Source organism: Chelonoidis abingdonii, chromosome 5 (genome assembly GCF_003597395.2).
Source record: "Chelonoidis abingdonii isolate Lonesome George chromosome 5, CheloAbing_2.0, whole genome shotgun sequence".
In the NCBI taxonomy this organism is placed as follows: Eukaryota; Metazoa; Chordata; order Testudines; family Testudinidae; genus Chelonoidis; species Chelonoidis abingdonii.
In genome coordinates this window covers 64,257,217-64,274,658 of record NC_133773.1, presented here as the reverse complement: position 1 = coordinate 64,274,658, position 17,442 = coordinate 64,257,217, and positions in this window count along the sequence as shown.

The window sequence follows — 17,442 nt, the reverse complement described above, 5'->3', positions numbered from 1 at the left end:
TCCTCTTTTTTCAATCTAGAAAAAATTGTAATGAACAACTTGAAATCTCCCAGGAGGGCACCACTTGGGTGAAGATGAAGATGCATTATACCAGATCCATTTCTAAACCAAGTCTAATCCTAATAGAATCTCTTCAATAGATTACAATATACTGACATCAAAATAAAATGGAGATACAGCCATTTGCATACTTTCTTTGATCCAACCACATGGTCATCTATATGGGGGCAAGCATCTGCTCGTCTCAGAAGTATTACCCCTTCTGAGAAATTCCACCTCCTCACACTTGATAAGGATATCTCCATGATAGATACACAGCTCTTACCTGTATCAAATTTAGTACTGAAACTCTGGAAGTAGCGGTATCCTCCTCCAATGTCGGAATGAAAGTCCAAAAGCAATTTCTCCCTTAGGGCATGATTCCAAGCCCATTGAAACCATCAGATGTCTGTTAAATTCAATTGACTTTATATCCAATAGTTAATGGGGAAAATAATAATAATAATAATAAAGACCCTCTCAGATGAAACAGTATCTTGCTTTTCTAGTGAGGGGAGAAACTTCAAGCCATTTTAACACCATAAAGATTTGGTTACATTTTATTATAGGGCACTCATTGCACAGGATAGTAGGGTTGTGACTTGGAAACTGTCTTCCATTTTTCTGTTCTGAGCCTTGCTTCATGTCTCTCTGATCCTTCTTCCTTCTCACTTTTAGTTTCAGTTGGATTAGGAATGCTTTTCTGTGGGAGTTGATTGATTACCTATATCCGGATGCCTCTTAGTAATTAGACTGGCAAATATGAGATATTTAGTGGACTTTATGAAATATTTTGCTCTGCTGTTTCATTGGTTTGGAGTGGGTTGTAAATCTCATTCTGTATCCCACCAAATAAGGTTCATATCATCCCAGCTTCATTTTCTGTATCCTAAAATCTCAAGTATTGTGCTTGTAATTGGTTTACAAGCTCTCAGAAATCTCATGAGGCATGCAATATTTGTATTATATGATAAATGTATAAATTAAAAGTCTTACTCATTTTTGTATTAACGCTGATCTCCCATAATGCTCAATAACTAAGCACAATTATTGTGGTCTATACATTAATGGCTAAGTTTTTGTTTGTTTTTAAAGGGACCTCAATTTGACCTGCAATTTTGCATCTACTATTAAAGGTGAAAATACTAGTAATTTGACATCTAACTACCTAATTTGAAAGTGCAATCAGTAATTAATTATCTAATGGTAGTATTTGTACCCACAGATAATTGCACTGAAGGCTTTTTTGGGGAGAAGGGGGAGGGGAAGCAAGGGGGCAGGTTTTTTTTTTTTTCAAAGCAGGCTGCTTTGAGAACATCCCCATGCTCTATTATGGACAAACAAGTGAGTTCCCCCCTCCCTTTTTTTGTCACATGCTCTGTATGTTGTACATCTATTGTTTGCTTGAGCTGGCACTTATAAAACCCTTCATTAAAAACTCTGAATTAAAATTCAGCAAGATTTTGAGTAACTCCTTATCCCTATTTATTATAAAAAAATAAAACTATTAATTGTTTTTCATGAATATGCCAGATAATTCCTATGGAAGTGACCAAGGAACATTTAATTGGTCATAAGGTTTTTTCTAAGTTCTTCCCAAGGTATTTTATTTAAGCTGTAACTTTTAACATTTCTTTTTGTGAAATGTGCTGGATGACACATCACACAGGAACATTACTTGGATTGAATCAGTCAAACCATGTATCCCCACTTCATATATCGTGCACATAGTGTCCTGGCACTACTTGACATGACACATCACATCTCTGATAGCTTAAACAAATTTCTTGGCTGTCAGTTAAAAAGGACAGATCAGATGGGCACACAACACATACACACAGGGACAAAGAAAGCCCTGCAAAGAGATTCTGATCATTTTTTCAATATCAGATTTCCTTTTCCCACCCCCACTGCATGAATAGTAAAGGATTGGTTTAGGAAAATATTCATCCAGGCCAAGGGATGCAACTTTCCTGGCTACCTTAACTAATGGGGGGAAAAAAGCTATTCTAAGATAAATACAGTAAATAACTAACAGTGATTAATGGAGAATAACTCAAACCCCTGACATCTCTGGGCAAGATGCAGAGGAATTAGGAGTATAAAATGTATAAAATATGGAAAGGAATTTTATGAGAATTCACCTCTAAATGTAAAGCTCACTGCTTGCAAAAACTGACTTACAATCATTACAATTTTGAGATTAATTTTTTAGTCTTCATTTTTGCCCACCTATGAAACACAGCTCAATGTTCCTGCTATTGGGCTTCTCAGCTTTTAATATCCCCCCCTTGTAGTCAGAGCTAGTAAAAGCAGCTTGGCCTCAAACTTCCCTTTGTATCAGTTTAGAAATAGGGCCTGCAGTGTTCAGCCTCTGTTACAACTACAACCCTGTGGCTGGGTCATTTGAGTCCCTCCCCTCTTGGAGTAGTAGGAGTCTTAGTTTCCAGAGGCCTAACTGTTCTCTGATGGGCCTTCAATCTCTAGCCCTGGGCCCGATATCTCCCACTCTCCTTTGTGTGAGAGGAACAAGGAAGGTTGAACAAGGGACAAAAATAAAGTCCAAAAAGTTGTGTGGGGACTGTCACAAGTCTGAAGCCTCAGCAGTTTCTGCCACTCTTCCTTGTGGAGGATTGTAGGGGGACCCAAGCCCACCTCCTCCTCTGAATCCCACCCCAGGGACCCTCTGTTAGGCAGTCAAGGACTGTTTGCTTCGGTCACTTGCTACTTCCCTGGGTTGTTTTCCACCTAGGGCCTTTTCAGACATCTTCTCATGAGCCTTCTGCTAGAGCATTGGTCTGTTTGGGTGGCTTTCCTCCATCTGATGGAGTGGAGTTTTTCCACAGTGACTCGCAGCCCCTCCAGAAGTTGCTCTGCTCTGTCTGGGTTGCAACTTTTTATCCCAGTAGCCGCTAATCAGCCATTTAGCTCCAATTTGGAGAGTGATTGCTCTCTTCATTAACTGTTTATTCTTCATTACCATGTGGGGTCTATATACCCAGTCACGTCCCAGGGCCTACCTCCAATGTAAAACCAAAGGGGACAAAAATCCAGAGTGAAGGAAACAAAAAAAGGTAGTCATACAGGAAACTCAATCATGGGAATCATTTCTCTAATGCAAATAGCTCTATAACATCACTGGCATGGGTCTTTATTCTGGTCTGAATAGTTTTCAATAATAAGTAAAGGAACACCAAATTTGTAGGAATGTAGGTTACTTTGGGACAAAAGTAAGTGACGTAGCTTGACAGGAGGTATTGCTAAGAGACACAAAGAAAACATAAGTTTATGATTGTTTTTCAGCAATAATAAGTTGTTTGACAAGATGTCACCTTTTTGCCTCACTATTGGTGATAGTTTATGACTGCTACTAGCCTCTATACGGAGAAGTGGCCATATCTAATATTTTGAGTTTAAATTTTGTTGGGAAAGGACTGTGTCTTTGCTATCTTCTGTGCAGCAGCTAGCTTATATTTGGGCACTATTAAATAATAATTAAAATATTACTATTGATATGGATATTAATTTGATATCCTACATCAGAAAGTCTCTAAGAATACCTCCTTTAGGAGGTGCCAATTCCATAAATGAGGACATTCAAGTTGACTGCACGAATAGTTTGAATGTAAGTAGGAGAGGAAAAACATTAGCACTGAACAGGACTTGAATTTTGCTTTCAGAAATTGTTATACAAGAACAAATATCAATGAACAGCAAAGTCTAGTGAAATTATCCCCACTTTTACAATACAAGAACATATCTTAGTAAAACTAAAATATTTAGTGAATCTAATAAACTATGGCTTTTTATTGTCAACCACTACGCACACTACCCAACATGCTATGTTGTACACAGACTTGAACAGTGATCTGTGTCTGCTTCTCCAGTAAAAAATAAGTGGTTATCAGGTACGTGCCTTTCTCTCAGTGAAGCAGGGGAATGTAGGGAATAGGAGACAAGAAACAAAATTAAGTGAAAAACTGAAAACTAGAAGTAAGGGAATGAAATAAAATAACCATATATAAACAAAGAGACAGAGGATGAGAGAATTAAAAATACAGGATTTAAAAAGAGGGAACAAATAACTAAGTAAAACAAAAAGTGCGTGGAATTTAAAAAAAGGGAAGTATAGGTTAACCTTGGAAAGACAATTGCAAAAGCACAAACAGGAAAATTAACTAAGTGGACAGGATAGTGTTAGTATAAACTGCACACTGAGTAAAATACTCCTCAACATGCCTACGAGTTGCACCACCAACCCCTAAACAATGGAGTGTAATGAAAGATACAACCAGAAATTTAATATATCATTTTTTATAGTTTTGGTTTTGTTTCATAGGAAATAGTTGCACACCGTTTTACATGCTATCATTACTTTCTTCTATTATGGTAATTTTGATTTATTTGGAACTAATCATAACCTTAGTCTCAGCCTGGGTCCTGCAACTGAGGAACCTACTAGTTTCTCGTTATACTAGTGGTGGTACCAGATCTACTTTCCCACAAATCTCCAACAAATTTCCAAGATTCCGCCATACACAAAAAATGTTCTTAGGAACATTTAAGTTATTAAAAAAAAACAAAAAAAACTCCGCGGCAATTATTTCCAAGAAGTGTCCCAGCAACCTTTTTCCAGAGATAATTTTTATATTTGTTTATAAAACCATTTATTCCAAGCACCAGCATCTATTGGAAAGCTTTTCATACTATTACCGACATTAAAACCATTTGGATTTTCTTTTAGCACTAATCATGAAGCTCACATTCTTTCCCAGGTCCATATTATGTGTACTATCCTTTGACACTGCTAGACACAGAATACAAAGAAAATATTCTCCATTATAATCTGCCTAAAGTAATAAAAATCCAGAAGCATTTACATTCAAATGTTACTATATTGCTTAGTATATGCAGTTTGGGGTCAGGGTCTTTTAGGAAGGGCATAGGAAAAATAAATTTCTAAGATATTAAAAATCTGTAGCTATGGAATTAAATAATTCTTTATCTTTTTAAAAGAAAATAATTGGTGTGCTAGGTTATTGCAATGCAATGAATTAATGTGCTAGCCTTGCATAGATATGCTTAGACTAGGAGTTCAAAATTTGTTTTACTTCTGTAGGTTACACTGCAATAAGAAGCAAATTCCACTACACTAGCTGGAACACTTGAAGTCAGTGGGTTTGCAAAAGTACAAATGAAAAGAGAATTAGGCCCTAAATATCAGCCTTGGATTAAATCCCAAGCCCATTGAAGTCAATGGGAATTTTGTGATTAATTTCAGTGGGGCCAGAATTTTTGATGATCCCCACTACCCGTTTTAAGGTTCCCCAAATCAGTATTGGTGCTAGTAATAAAAAAGTGTGTTGAAAATTGCCCCTCCCCTTTTCTTAAAGTTATCTTTAAAGCAACCATGTTTTCAAAGTTTTCAATATTTTTTCCCTTCCTCCTGCCTTTGTTTGCCACTGAGAAAAAAGGAAAGACAGGAAAGGCAAATACAGAAAAAAGAGAGAGAAAAGGGAAGAAAGAAGAGAAAAATACTCAAACCCTCAATTTTTCCACAATTTACATTTTCAATAAAAAACAAAAAATTCAAATAAATGAAAAAAAAAATCATTCCTTTTCAAAATGTGTGGAATAAAAATGAATTAGAAATGTGTGAAGTTCTTCATAAAAAATCATGACCTGTTTTGATCAGCTGTAATCAAGAAATAAGCCAGCTGTGTCTGGGTAGAAAAGACGGTTACTCATCTTTGTAACTGCTGTTCTTTGAGATGTGTTGCTCATATCCATTCCAATTAGGTGTGCCCGCGCCGTGTGCACGTTCGTCGGAAGACTTTTTACCCTAGCAACACTCGGTGGGTCGGCTGGGCACCCCCTGGAGTGGCGCCGCTATGGCACTGGATATATACCCCTGCCGACCCAGCCACCCGTCAGTTCCTTCTTGCCGGCTACTCTGACAGTGGGGAAGGAGGGCGGGTTTGGAGTGGATATGAGCAACACATCTCGAAGAACAACAGTTACAAAGGTGAGTGTTGTCAGATGTTACCGGTGTGGTGCTCTGCTCTGTTCAGTGTTGATATCACTCGGCTGCGTGCGTGTGTTCCCTCTGTGTTTTGTCCGCTCGATATAAAATGCGAGCACTCTACAGACGTCCAGGGAGTGCAATTGTTGCTCCCGTCGTGATGAGTGCGGCTTCGGGAAGAAGACCGGGAGAAAGATGTCCTGGCTAACATGAAAGGCGGAAACCACCTTAGGGAGGAATGCCGGGTGTGGTCACAACTCGGAAACTGACACAGCAGACCTGAAGAGAACCCTCAATGACCACAGAGTCTAGTAAGGTATGAAGGCACGTCGGCCAGGTTTATTGTCAAACGAAGCACAATGATAGTTCCCTGTAGATTTCTTAGTCTATTTCAGGGCCTACTATGAATATGTGCCCCCTGGCAATGAACTCAGCTCAGTCAGTGGCGGGACTTTCCAATGCCCCCTCGGCTGGACAAAGACACTGCCCCAGGGATGCATTCTTATACACAGGTACAAACAAGCTACACATCACACATCTTTCCATTTTGCTGCAGCCCTAGAACCAGCACTTACTGTGTGTGGATGCAGCATCACAACATTTTGGTATCTATTGGTCATTTTTATCATGCTCAAATTGGTCATGGAACAACATTCTAGCAATGAAACAGTCTTCATTAAGAGCACTTATTTGGGCAGAATGGGAATTTCTCAAGAGCTCAACATTTGACTAGATCTGCTTCCAGTGATGTCAATAGTAAAAAATCCCATTTACTTCAACAGGAACAGCATAAGGCCAATGTTGAGCAGTTTTGCAAATCCCATCCTAGTGTATCTAATAAACAAAAATTAGAGAACAAATGCTTGCATTTCATTTGTGGTCCCTAGCAGAGAATTTTTACTCAAGTGCTTTATAAACATGCAGGGATTTAGCCTTAACTCCCTCTGAGGCACTACATGTAGTATTCCCAATTTACAGATGATGAAAGTAAATCAAGGAGAAGATGGTTTTCAGGCAATCTGGTGAAGAACTGGGAAGAGAAGATGAGTCTCCAAATTCACAGACTTATGTGTAGCTTTCTGAGCATAAATCATAACAATAATAATCCTACCAATCGCTGAAGACTTGTTCAGCATAATAAATCAGAACTGTAATTTATCTAATCGCCTAGGACAGATAATTCTTCCAACCATGTTGGTACCAGCCTGGTCATAGAAAAACAATACGAAGTACCCATCCGGATCCTACTGAGCTCGTGATCTCAGGTCTCCAGTCACCAGAGCATATTCATCTCAGATCCTAAAGCCTGGCATCTTGTAACATATAAATGTATTTAGAACACTCTCCAGTCTTTATGCCAAAGAGACTGAGCCCTCCAGAGTAATCCAATTAGTCAAAGAAGTAGAGTGGACGAGGACTTCATTTGGCCCTGCTATCCCTTTTGAACCCACCAGAATTATCTTCTTGACTAGCCCATGGCCTTCTAGAGACCAAGTGCCCCAGCCAACAGCCAGTACAGATATGAAAAGGGGTTATGTCATTGGTTATTGATGACAATAAAATTGAATCTATGTGGACTCACCAAGTGTGCCCCAGCTTCAGGCTGAAGCAAAACACTGAACAAAAAGTAAAAATTGCATGATTTTAATTAGCTTTTGTTATTTTTTAAGAAATGGAAAAAATTAGACACTGTGGGAACTAAGGTGTGGAGCCATTTGTCATCAGCATTTTGGCATTGAGAGAGAGTTTCTTCAACTTACATTATTTTGATTTACTATATACAAATGGCTCAGGACAAAGAAAAATAAAGAAGTGGCCTAAAAATGCCAATTAAATGTTGCTATATGAGATAAATTAAAGAACTGGAATAAAACAGATTTAAGGAAGACCAGAGCCAAAATGGAAGATCAGAGCTTTATGGACTAAAAATGCCAGAAAAGAGGCTTGATGTAGTCTGGAGAACTGACAGAAAATAAGGCCAAATGTGGAAGTTGGAGGATGCTGAATGAAAAGGTAAAATGTTGGAATATTTAACATGTATTTTTACTTATGAAATGTGTGATTTGTGAACACAGAACAGCAAAAAAACATTAAAAACTCATAGTTTATGTAGCCATTAAATCATTATCTGATTGTTGTAGTCCCTCAGCCTTTACCTTGTGACCCAACAATATATCTGAGGTATGTATTAATGGTCCACTAAAGCATGTCCTCATGTGTTTTCTTGATTAAGTAATTTGTAAGTGAACAGTTGAAAAACATTAGATATAGCAATAACCATGACTATTACAGATGATTAGCTACAGGAAAATTAAAATGTGTGTTTTGATCAATTTTTCAAGAGGATTAGAAAAAGAAGATCTTTACTGAGCTGTCAAATTCCAGTTGCCATAGCAACTAGATTTTTAGTTGCCATAACAACAGCTTGGTTTTCAATAATACTGTTACCTCTCCCTCCTCCCCACTAGAATTCAATAGATTCCTGTTGCCAAGGAAGAACTAAGTATTTTGCACGTAAAGGGGAAATAGTGAATCTATATCTTGTGTCAGTTTCACAAAACAAGGCCAAACCTACAGTCTGCCATTGTTATATGAGGAGACTGGAAAGCAAGAGAAAAATATGTATGAGACTTACAATCTTCATCCATTTATATTCTTTCTTTCTAACTGAATGAGTCTGACATTCCATAATCAACATCATCATCATCAGAACCCTATAGCCTTCTGATCTTGTCTGGATTTCTCTAATACTTGGATTGCTATTGTTTGATTCATCTGGAGCATTCCACAAACCTTTCCTCCCTGCAATACTCCTTGCTTCCCCCACTCCACCACCAGTTTTCTCCTTCTGGCTAATATGGCCTTTAATCCCATGAAAACATGAGCTACAAATTGGCCTCTACTTAGGGTTACAGTAAGTAACTCTCAAGCAAAATACATACAACAACATATCTGCACACTATGTTTATTTTCTGGACATTTCAGGACAGGAATATAATTTCACTACAGCATCAAATGGTAATAAAAGTTTCACTCTGTAATTGAGTCTCTGAGTACACTGTCTGCATCCCATTCTTTCAAGTTACTAATTGGAAGCCAGCATCAGGAACCAAAATAAATCCCAAATTAAAACATGATGAATAAAAAAAGAGAAAAAAATCACCAACTCTAGGTACTGATTAACCAAAATTTAATAGTATGAAATATGATGGTTCTATTACTTCCTTAGCTGCTATTTCTCTCTCTATAACTGGAAAACATTCCATTAAAAATATCTGAAACTTGGCACGCTGCCAAAGTTGAATGCAGAGAACGCAAATGACAGGACCGAATAGTACTGGGGCAGGCGCTCCCTCCTTCTATTTCAAAGGGCTCTTAAGAAAATTTGCTATAGTAGACATAACAAGAACTAAAAGTGTTGTGTGGATGTACTATATATCAGAGCCTGTCTAGTTCCCACAAGAATAATTTCTTACCCTGTTGCACAGAAGTGTAGGCAATTTTCTTGTGGCTTTGAGTCAGGGAGTGGGACTAGGCAGCGTTTGTGACTCAACTCCTGTGCATATTGCAAAGGAAGATCAGTGCCAGGGCATTTTTCATTTTCCATGTTTTATCTGCACCTATTCAAAATGGAATGTTTCAAGTACAAGTTTGCACTGATAGCTTGTGATTCAATAAAACAAAAAGTATCCACTGGGCCTAGAAATAGAGAGTTGTGGGATTTGATATCAGTTTATTTAGGGTAACAGGAGATGTGACATTCAGTTCTTTCTCCAAAGAGTTAATAAATATATTGGTCATCTTACCTCCATCCTTTATGGCCAGTCTAATATTTTTTGAGCTGTGTAGGATAATATTAGTCCAGGGTTAGTCAATAAGCAGACTGCAGGACAAATCCAGACCAGACCACCAGATGCCTTTGAACGGACTCCGAAATCTTTACTTATTATCATTATTTTTTTATTATTATTTTCTCTGGAGTTTGGACCTTGATTATACAAGAAATTTGGACTTTGACAAAAAATAATTAACCTTGTCCTACACAAATGTGCATAATGCTTTATCACTCTCTTCATGGATGCTACATCTCTATACAGAAGACTGTACTATATTTCTCATCCTTACAGCTGAGACACAAAGGCTTTTGGAACTAAATATGGGGAGGCAATTAGAAGGCTAATTGTAACCCAAATAACAAACAAAGTAAATAATTTAAATAAATGTAATTGAGATTTATGTGGAAAATGAATACTCTATAAAACATTTGTTTACTGGTTACAGTTATCATGACTTGAAGAGCTCTGGGTAGCTTGAATGCTTGTCTCTCTCACCAACAGAAGTTGGCCCAGTAAGAAAATATATTACCTCAGCCACCTTGTCTCTCTAATGAGGTAAGAGGATATTCATAGGAGAATAAACTGTATCAAAGAGGCCTAGAAGTGCTGGAAAAAAAATTCTGTGATCCTGACCTCTTTCCCAAATTCACATTTCTCAGCACAGTATGAAGTCAAACAGGTTGTTTTGTCTTGTATGTTCTGACGTTTGCTTCCATTGAATTTTGGTTACGATTTTATTTCTTCGCTCAGCTGTCATGGAAACATGCACACGGCCAATTATAAGAGACAAAGCACTGCTGACAAAATAAATGGACCCTATTCAGACTGTGCTGTCTAACACCTGCAGTGGCCATCTCTCACTGTTTCCAATAGATCTGAAGCAGGCTGCCCTCAGGGAAGAGCATGGCCCTTTGGTCACCTCATGTGGGCCACAGATGGGCCAGGAGATGAGACTATAGAGACAAAAAAAATGCAGTGGGGGCAAGGAAATCCTAGCTGCAGCAGAGAGAGAGAAAATATGGACAAAGGAACATTGGGTGAGGCAGGGAAACTGAATGTGGGGAGAATGCAAAAAAGAATGTGATGAGATAGAGAGACTGGAGGGCAAAAAGGGTGACTATGGGGACAGAGGAATATTGTGGGCCAGGCAGGGAGATTGTGTAGTGCAAGAAAACAATTCTTGTTTACACAGGAAGTTTTTAACCTTATTTTTGGGCATAGTTTGTCCTTTTCTATGCTTTCAGAGAAGTTGCAGTGTGCACCAGAGTGGCTGCAACCATTCTCAGCAACTGGCAGTTTGACAGTACAGAGAAGACTTGAGAAAAAGGAAGGGAAAATGTGCAGGAGAGAAGGAGACAGGAGACTCAGGGGGACAAGCTAGGTGAATGGAGAAAGTGGCAGGAGAGGGATGCGGAATGGGATGGAATACTAGCTTCCTTATCTCAGAAGTTGAGAGAGGACATGGAGGGAGTCACACTCCAAGCACTTAGGGAGGAAGCTTGTATTTGTGTATGCATTGAAGAGTGAATTTTGTATCATTAACAGTCACATACAGATTGGAGGTGGGTGCTTCTCCCTAAACATTAAAGTCAGACATTAGACCAAAATTGACTACTTGTTATGTTTTAAAAACTCATGATGGTTAAGACAAATCTAATGATTTTTTAAACTCAAAGTTGGCAATACTGAGTATGTAATCATGTAATTAAAAACTATCTAAGCAAGGTTGAATTGGCAACCTTATTTTTCTTTTCTGATTTCTGAGTGCCCCGTTTTACAGTCTGAACATTCTCTTTACACAGATCTTGTTATGAAATTAATGTAACTTTTATTAATTGTAGATGGTCTGAAAAATTTACATTTTTCTCTGCAATCAGCAGTCCCCAATGTATAAGTATCAAAATGTGAGATTGTAGCTCAAAAGAGCACTTGAACAGTTGAAATCAAAGAATAATGGGTATTCTATCTTAGGTCACCAGTCTAAATTCAATATGGAAATATTTTTCAATATACTCAGTGTCTATAATGAATGTACCAAATGCCAGGATTCTAGCTCAGTAGGCATAATTAATTTCCATGTTACTATCAGGTTATTATAAGCCTTTGTATTGCACCAGAACAGATAGATGGATACTATTGGATTAGATATAATTAAAGATGAAAACTATGGCCTCAATCCACAAAGGGATTTAGGCATTGCAACACTCAAAAACCAGTGGGAGAACATTTCAATCTCTCTAACCACTCAGTGACAGACTTGAAGGTGGCAATTTTGCAACAAAAAAACTTCAAAAACAGACTCCAAAGAGAGACTGCTGAACTCGAATTAATATGCAAATTAGATACAATTAACTTTAGGTTTAAACAGAGAGATAATGTAGTTGGGTCATTACACTAACTGAATCTATTTCCCATGTTAAGTTCTCCTCAGATTTCTATGGGTCATCTCTATTATCACTTCAAAGGTGTTTTCTCCTGCTGATGATAGCTCATCTCAATTGATTGGACTCTTCCTGTTGGTATGCGTACTTCCACTTTCATGTTCTCTGTATGTATAAATATCTTCTATCTGTGTGTTCCATTCTATGCATCTGAAGAAATGAGCTGTAGCCCACAAAAGCTTATGCTGAAATAAATGTTTTTGTCTCTAAGATGCCACAAGTATTCCTGTTCTTTTTGCGGATACAGACTAACACGGCTGCTACTCTGAAACTCAGCATTGTGGTACCTAACTTTTAGGTGCTTTGTCACCCAGTAGAATTCGGATTCCCGAGTTAGGCACATAGGCACTCTCTACAATGCATGGGGAGAGAAAGGCACTTCAGAATGGGTTCCATAAAATCAGCATGCTTAGCAGGAGCTGCCTGAGTTAGACCATAAGAAATGCTGAGGTGAATGGTATGGTCTAAGTCTTGAGTGGACAGACATGCCTATCTTCACTTATGATTCCCAGCCATGAATCTTCTCTTGTAGTCAGGCACCTAAGCAGTTTCCTTCAAGAAAGTTGGCAGTACTCACTTAAACACCCATATGTTTTTTAAAAAACTGTAAACTGAAAGTTTGCTGCCTAAATAAGGCTCTCTACACAAAGTTCTCACCAGGAGAGAATTTTCATGTGGTGAAAATAGTGGATAATGACAGAAATTCTAAGAATCAATTATAGCAGCACTAACCATTGCCATTTTAATTGTCTGAATTTAATCTAGAAGATAAAGGGAATTTGAATGCTCAACTGAATAACTGCAACAATGATGTAAACAATTTTAACTTTAAACCCAGCACATAATCTTTTCATTGGGAATAACGGATTGTGCTCTCCCCCACCTCTCCCCCTAAAAAAAGAAAAAAAAAACCTGTTAAAAGCATCACAAGAGGATAATACAGCTGACAATGCACATCACTTATCACAAGTGTGCTTTTGCTGATTTGAAAACTATATATAAGTTTATAAGACTGGCTTTAAGTTTAAATTTCTATAGGTATTAGCACTCATGAAAATAAGAGACTATCTTGAGCCAGGAATAAAATTAATACAGAAAGAGAAACTGAGGTACAGAGAAAGTAAATAATCACAAAATCACAGTGAGTAATTACTAAAACAGGCGTAGGTCCCAGATCATCTGATTCCCATCTGTGCCCAATCCAGTAGACATGCTGCCTCTTATGGAGTGGAAGCAAACTATACAAGTGTTCCTATACAGCTCTGATAATGCCCTTCACTCCTGACCAGAAACACCATACGTAGAGTACTCCGTGTTTCTGAGCTGTGGACAAATGTCCACCAACTTCTTCTCTATTTATAATTTCAGATTTTAAACCTCTCCTTCCCATAAGAACACCACATACTACATCACTTGATGTATGGATGAGGGAAGTGTCCAGAAACTAAATATTGATCTGAATTTGGTGGCTAAGTCTTCGGCTGAACTAAAATCCAGACACAAATATCCCCAAACTGCACGGAGTTCAAAAGCCAGACCAGTCACTTCTATCTAACTGAAGTCTTTCTGTACTATGAATGTCGTGCTAGGTGTAGGTGCGAGACAAACCTGCCATGTGAACTGCTTCTGAAGTTATTATACCATAAAGAGCCTCAAGGAGCATAGAGTAGGCCTGGCCTATACACCACCCTGAAAATGCCCTTCTCATGTGCTGAATTAGTTCTTGTTGGCTCCAAAGGAAGGATGGGGCTATGGGCCTACTGTGAGTTTTAGCATTGGCCTGAGCAGCCTTTATGCTTGGAGAAACAAAACGATTGCTATTATAGTTGCCATAAGTCACATTTTGAGGCACGTTAGTGAGATAGATATCAGCATTTCTACAGTCCATTCTGTCACTGGCATGTAGACAAACGGAAGATTTAATGCTCCAAAACTGTCAGCATGAGGGACTAAATTCACTTTCAAATTTTAATATTCTTAGCAATTCCTGTCTGTGTCAAGTAATAACACTTTTTTGAAATGAAGGATAGATTCATCTCAGGAAATAAGTGCAGAATTAGACATTTCAGATAATGTTATAAATATAATGGAGCAAAAATGGTGAGGCAGAAGGTTCTCTGACAAAAGCTGTCTAGAGAATTAATCAGAATCAGTTACAGATGTGTTAGTCAGGAAAGTTCCTCTTCTGAAAAGTCCCCAGAAAGAGAGCCTTTTTTCTGGGCCACTTTTCTAGTGTATAGTAGGTTTAGAGCCCAGTTGCTTGTGATTAATGAATATGCCAATACAGTTTATAATAAAGTCTGGCATTTTCATTTTTAGCTTATTTTTATGACCCAAGAATCTTTCTGTTTTAGCTGACGCTACTCCATTCTTTAGCAACAGAGAAAATTCTTTTACCACATGTATGAATAAAGATTAAACTTTCAATTGATGGAATAAATACACTAGGTCTTGAGAACATAATAACCATCAAGCCAGTGCTGAACCTGAACTTTAATCAAATCTGCTGTTTTCCATGCCCTTCAGCAGAAGGGCTTTGAAACTCTATTTACACAGTAAAATGACAAGCAGTTTTTTAAATGTTACATTAAAAAATACTATATGTACCTAGATTTATCCTCAGACACTTGATATTCCCTAGACATTTCAAGTTAGGTTGTGTGGATTTTCACACGTTAACAGTTTTATATAAACAATATTGTCAACTCTCCTAATTTTACCACATTTCAGTTATTTGGTGTTTTGCTTACCCCCATCCCCCACCTCACTGCTGGAATCCTGCGATAACATGAGAATCTCAGCTTTCATTAAAAAAAGTATGTTTCTAGTACCCATAGTTGCACAGAAAAGATTAAAAACCATCTACCTTAAAGACTGGAAGCACTGTAATGGGCTACCTAGGGAGGTGGTAGAATCTCCTTCCTTAGAGGTTTTTAAGGTCAGGCTTGACAAAGCCTTGGCTGTGATGATTTAGTTGGGGTTGATCTAGATGACCTTCTGGGGTCTCTTCCAACCCTGATATTCTATGAGGGATTGGGTCAGAATTCAAACTAGGATTGAGATCTGAATTTTGAAACTAGCACAGTTCTAGATCTGAATGGCCCTCACATTTCAGGGGAGAGGGGATTAACATCTTGATCTGGGTACAAATTATGGGTGTTGATTCTCTATTTAAATTAAACACAGATGATCTAGCTTATTAATACTATAAAATGGCGACGTCATAATTAAAATTAGCTGTTCTCGTAACTACTTTTTACCCACTGGACAACTGGAAGGGAAATGATCAAATACAATTTGTCATCATCTTAATATTTATCTTTTCAATATAATATCTGCTAAATATTTAATACTTAAGGTGAATTATTTCTTTCTATTAACATGAAGCAAGGAAGGCCGCTCTTTTGGAAGACTGATAAAGGCCTTTTAAGAGGCTTTTCAGCCTCTCTTTTCAGCTGCTAAATTAAAAAATAAGTAAATTATTCATTGGCCAAAGTACAAATTACAGCAAACTCATGCGAAGAAGAAATGAAAGCCACGATCTTGTAGGAACAAAGTTACCTTTATAGAAAGAGTTATAAAATGTTATGAATTGCAAACTATTCAGGTTTTACATGTAATGTCACCCTCAAACTGTCAATAATGCAAAATATGTGACCACTGTACGTATCTCAGATGCTGGATCTTGTAAACAAACTGAACCATATGGATTAACCATATCAGAAATCCAAAAGGAAACGGACAATGCAAGAAAATAATACTTAAAAAGTTAAAAACACACAAACTATTTAAGACATATTACACCATTTTTTTAAACATAAGTTTAATTATCTTGCATTCTAGAATAAATTAGAATACAAGTTTCCTCTAAGCTTCTAAAATCATTTAAATCATGAGTCAAGTTACTGAACAGCATCGGACTCAGATAGTAATCCACTATCTTGTAAGAAATCATGAGTCAAGTTACTGAACAGCATCGGACTCAGATAGTAATCCACTATCTTGTAAGAAATCATGAGTCAAGTTACTCTGAAAAACTTCTGGGACAGATAAGGACCAAAATTGTATAAACATATGGCAGAAAGGGTAACTAATATACTCCTAGATGTTTATAAGGCCTCATTCCAAGAAAGAGATATTCCAGATACATTAACAGTTTGTTTTTGGAAGGCTGATTTTTAGAAAGGCTAAGATCTGGGGGAGCATGATTCATATCCATTCATTTTCCTTGTGAAATTCTGGCACTTCAAAGCCAGACTGATATCTGGCCCAGAATTATTCCAGCGCTCAACTGAGAATTTACTGGCAGTCCACCATAATGAAAAATACCAGCACCGAGCTGAACCTCTGAGGCATACACCTCTGTCCTCCTCTGCTAAATGAAGAGGCTATATTTCAGTTGCCTTCCCTCCCTGTTGCCCAGAAGCAGCGCTTCCTGTGAGCAGACAGAAGATGTGTATGTCTACTTGGCTGAGTAATGGACTTTACAAACCCCATACTAAGCGAAGACAGAAGGGAAGAATCTTTTCTACTTACAGGCAAGCAGCTCCCTCACAACCCCACACAGCTGCCAGACCTGCCTATCATGCAGATGGACATTCACAACTGTGACCAGCAGAGAAAACAAGATCTGCTATAAAAGGGAGAGAAAGAAAGGTGTAAGATAGCCTCACACCAGGCTGCTTCTGAGAAAGCAGCTAGGAGGTAGAAGGAGACTGTGAATCCTGGAATTGAAGGGCTGATAGATTCAACTTAAGGCGAGGGTCCATGAGCTGACTGAAAACAAACAGAGGAGGGCTAGTTAGGAGAAGCTAGGAGACCACACCAAGAGGCAGCGACAATCTGCTTGAGTTAAGACACTAGAAATAGAGAGCTTGAGTTTGCTCTCAGTTATATCTGTGTAAATCAGGAGCAATGCCACTTGTCAACCAGTTATATCCTGGTATAAAATCAGTATATGTGAGATCAGTGCCAGGAGCAAAGACCGTTACAGCTGCAGACGTTTTTGCCCTGCTGCTGTTCTTGGTCTGCCCCACATGTGACTTCAGAGGCTTCCCCCCAACCTAGTTAAAGTGAAAAACTTTTTAATCACTCAGGACTACTG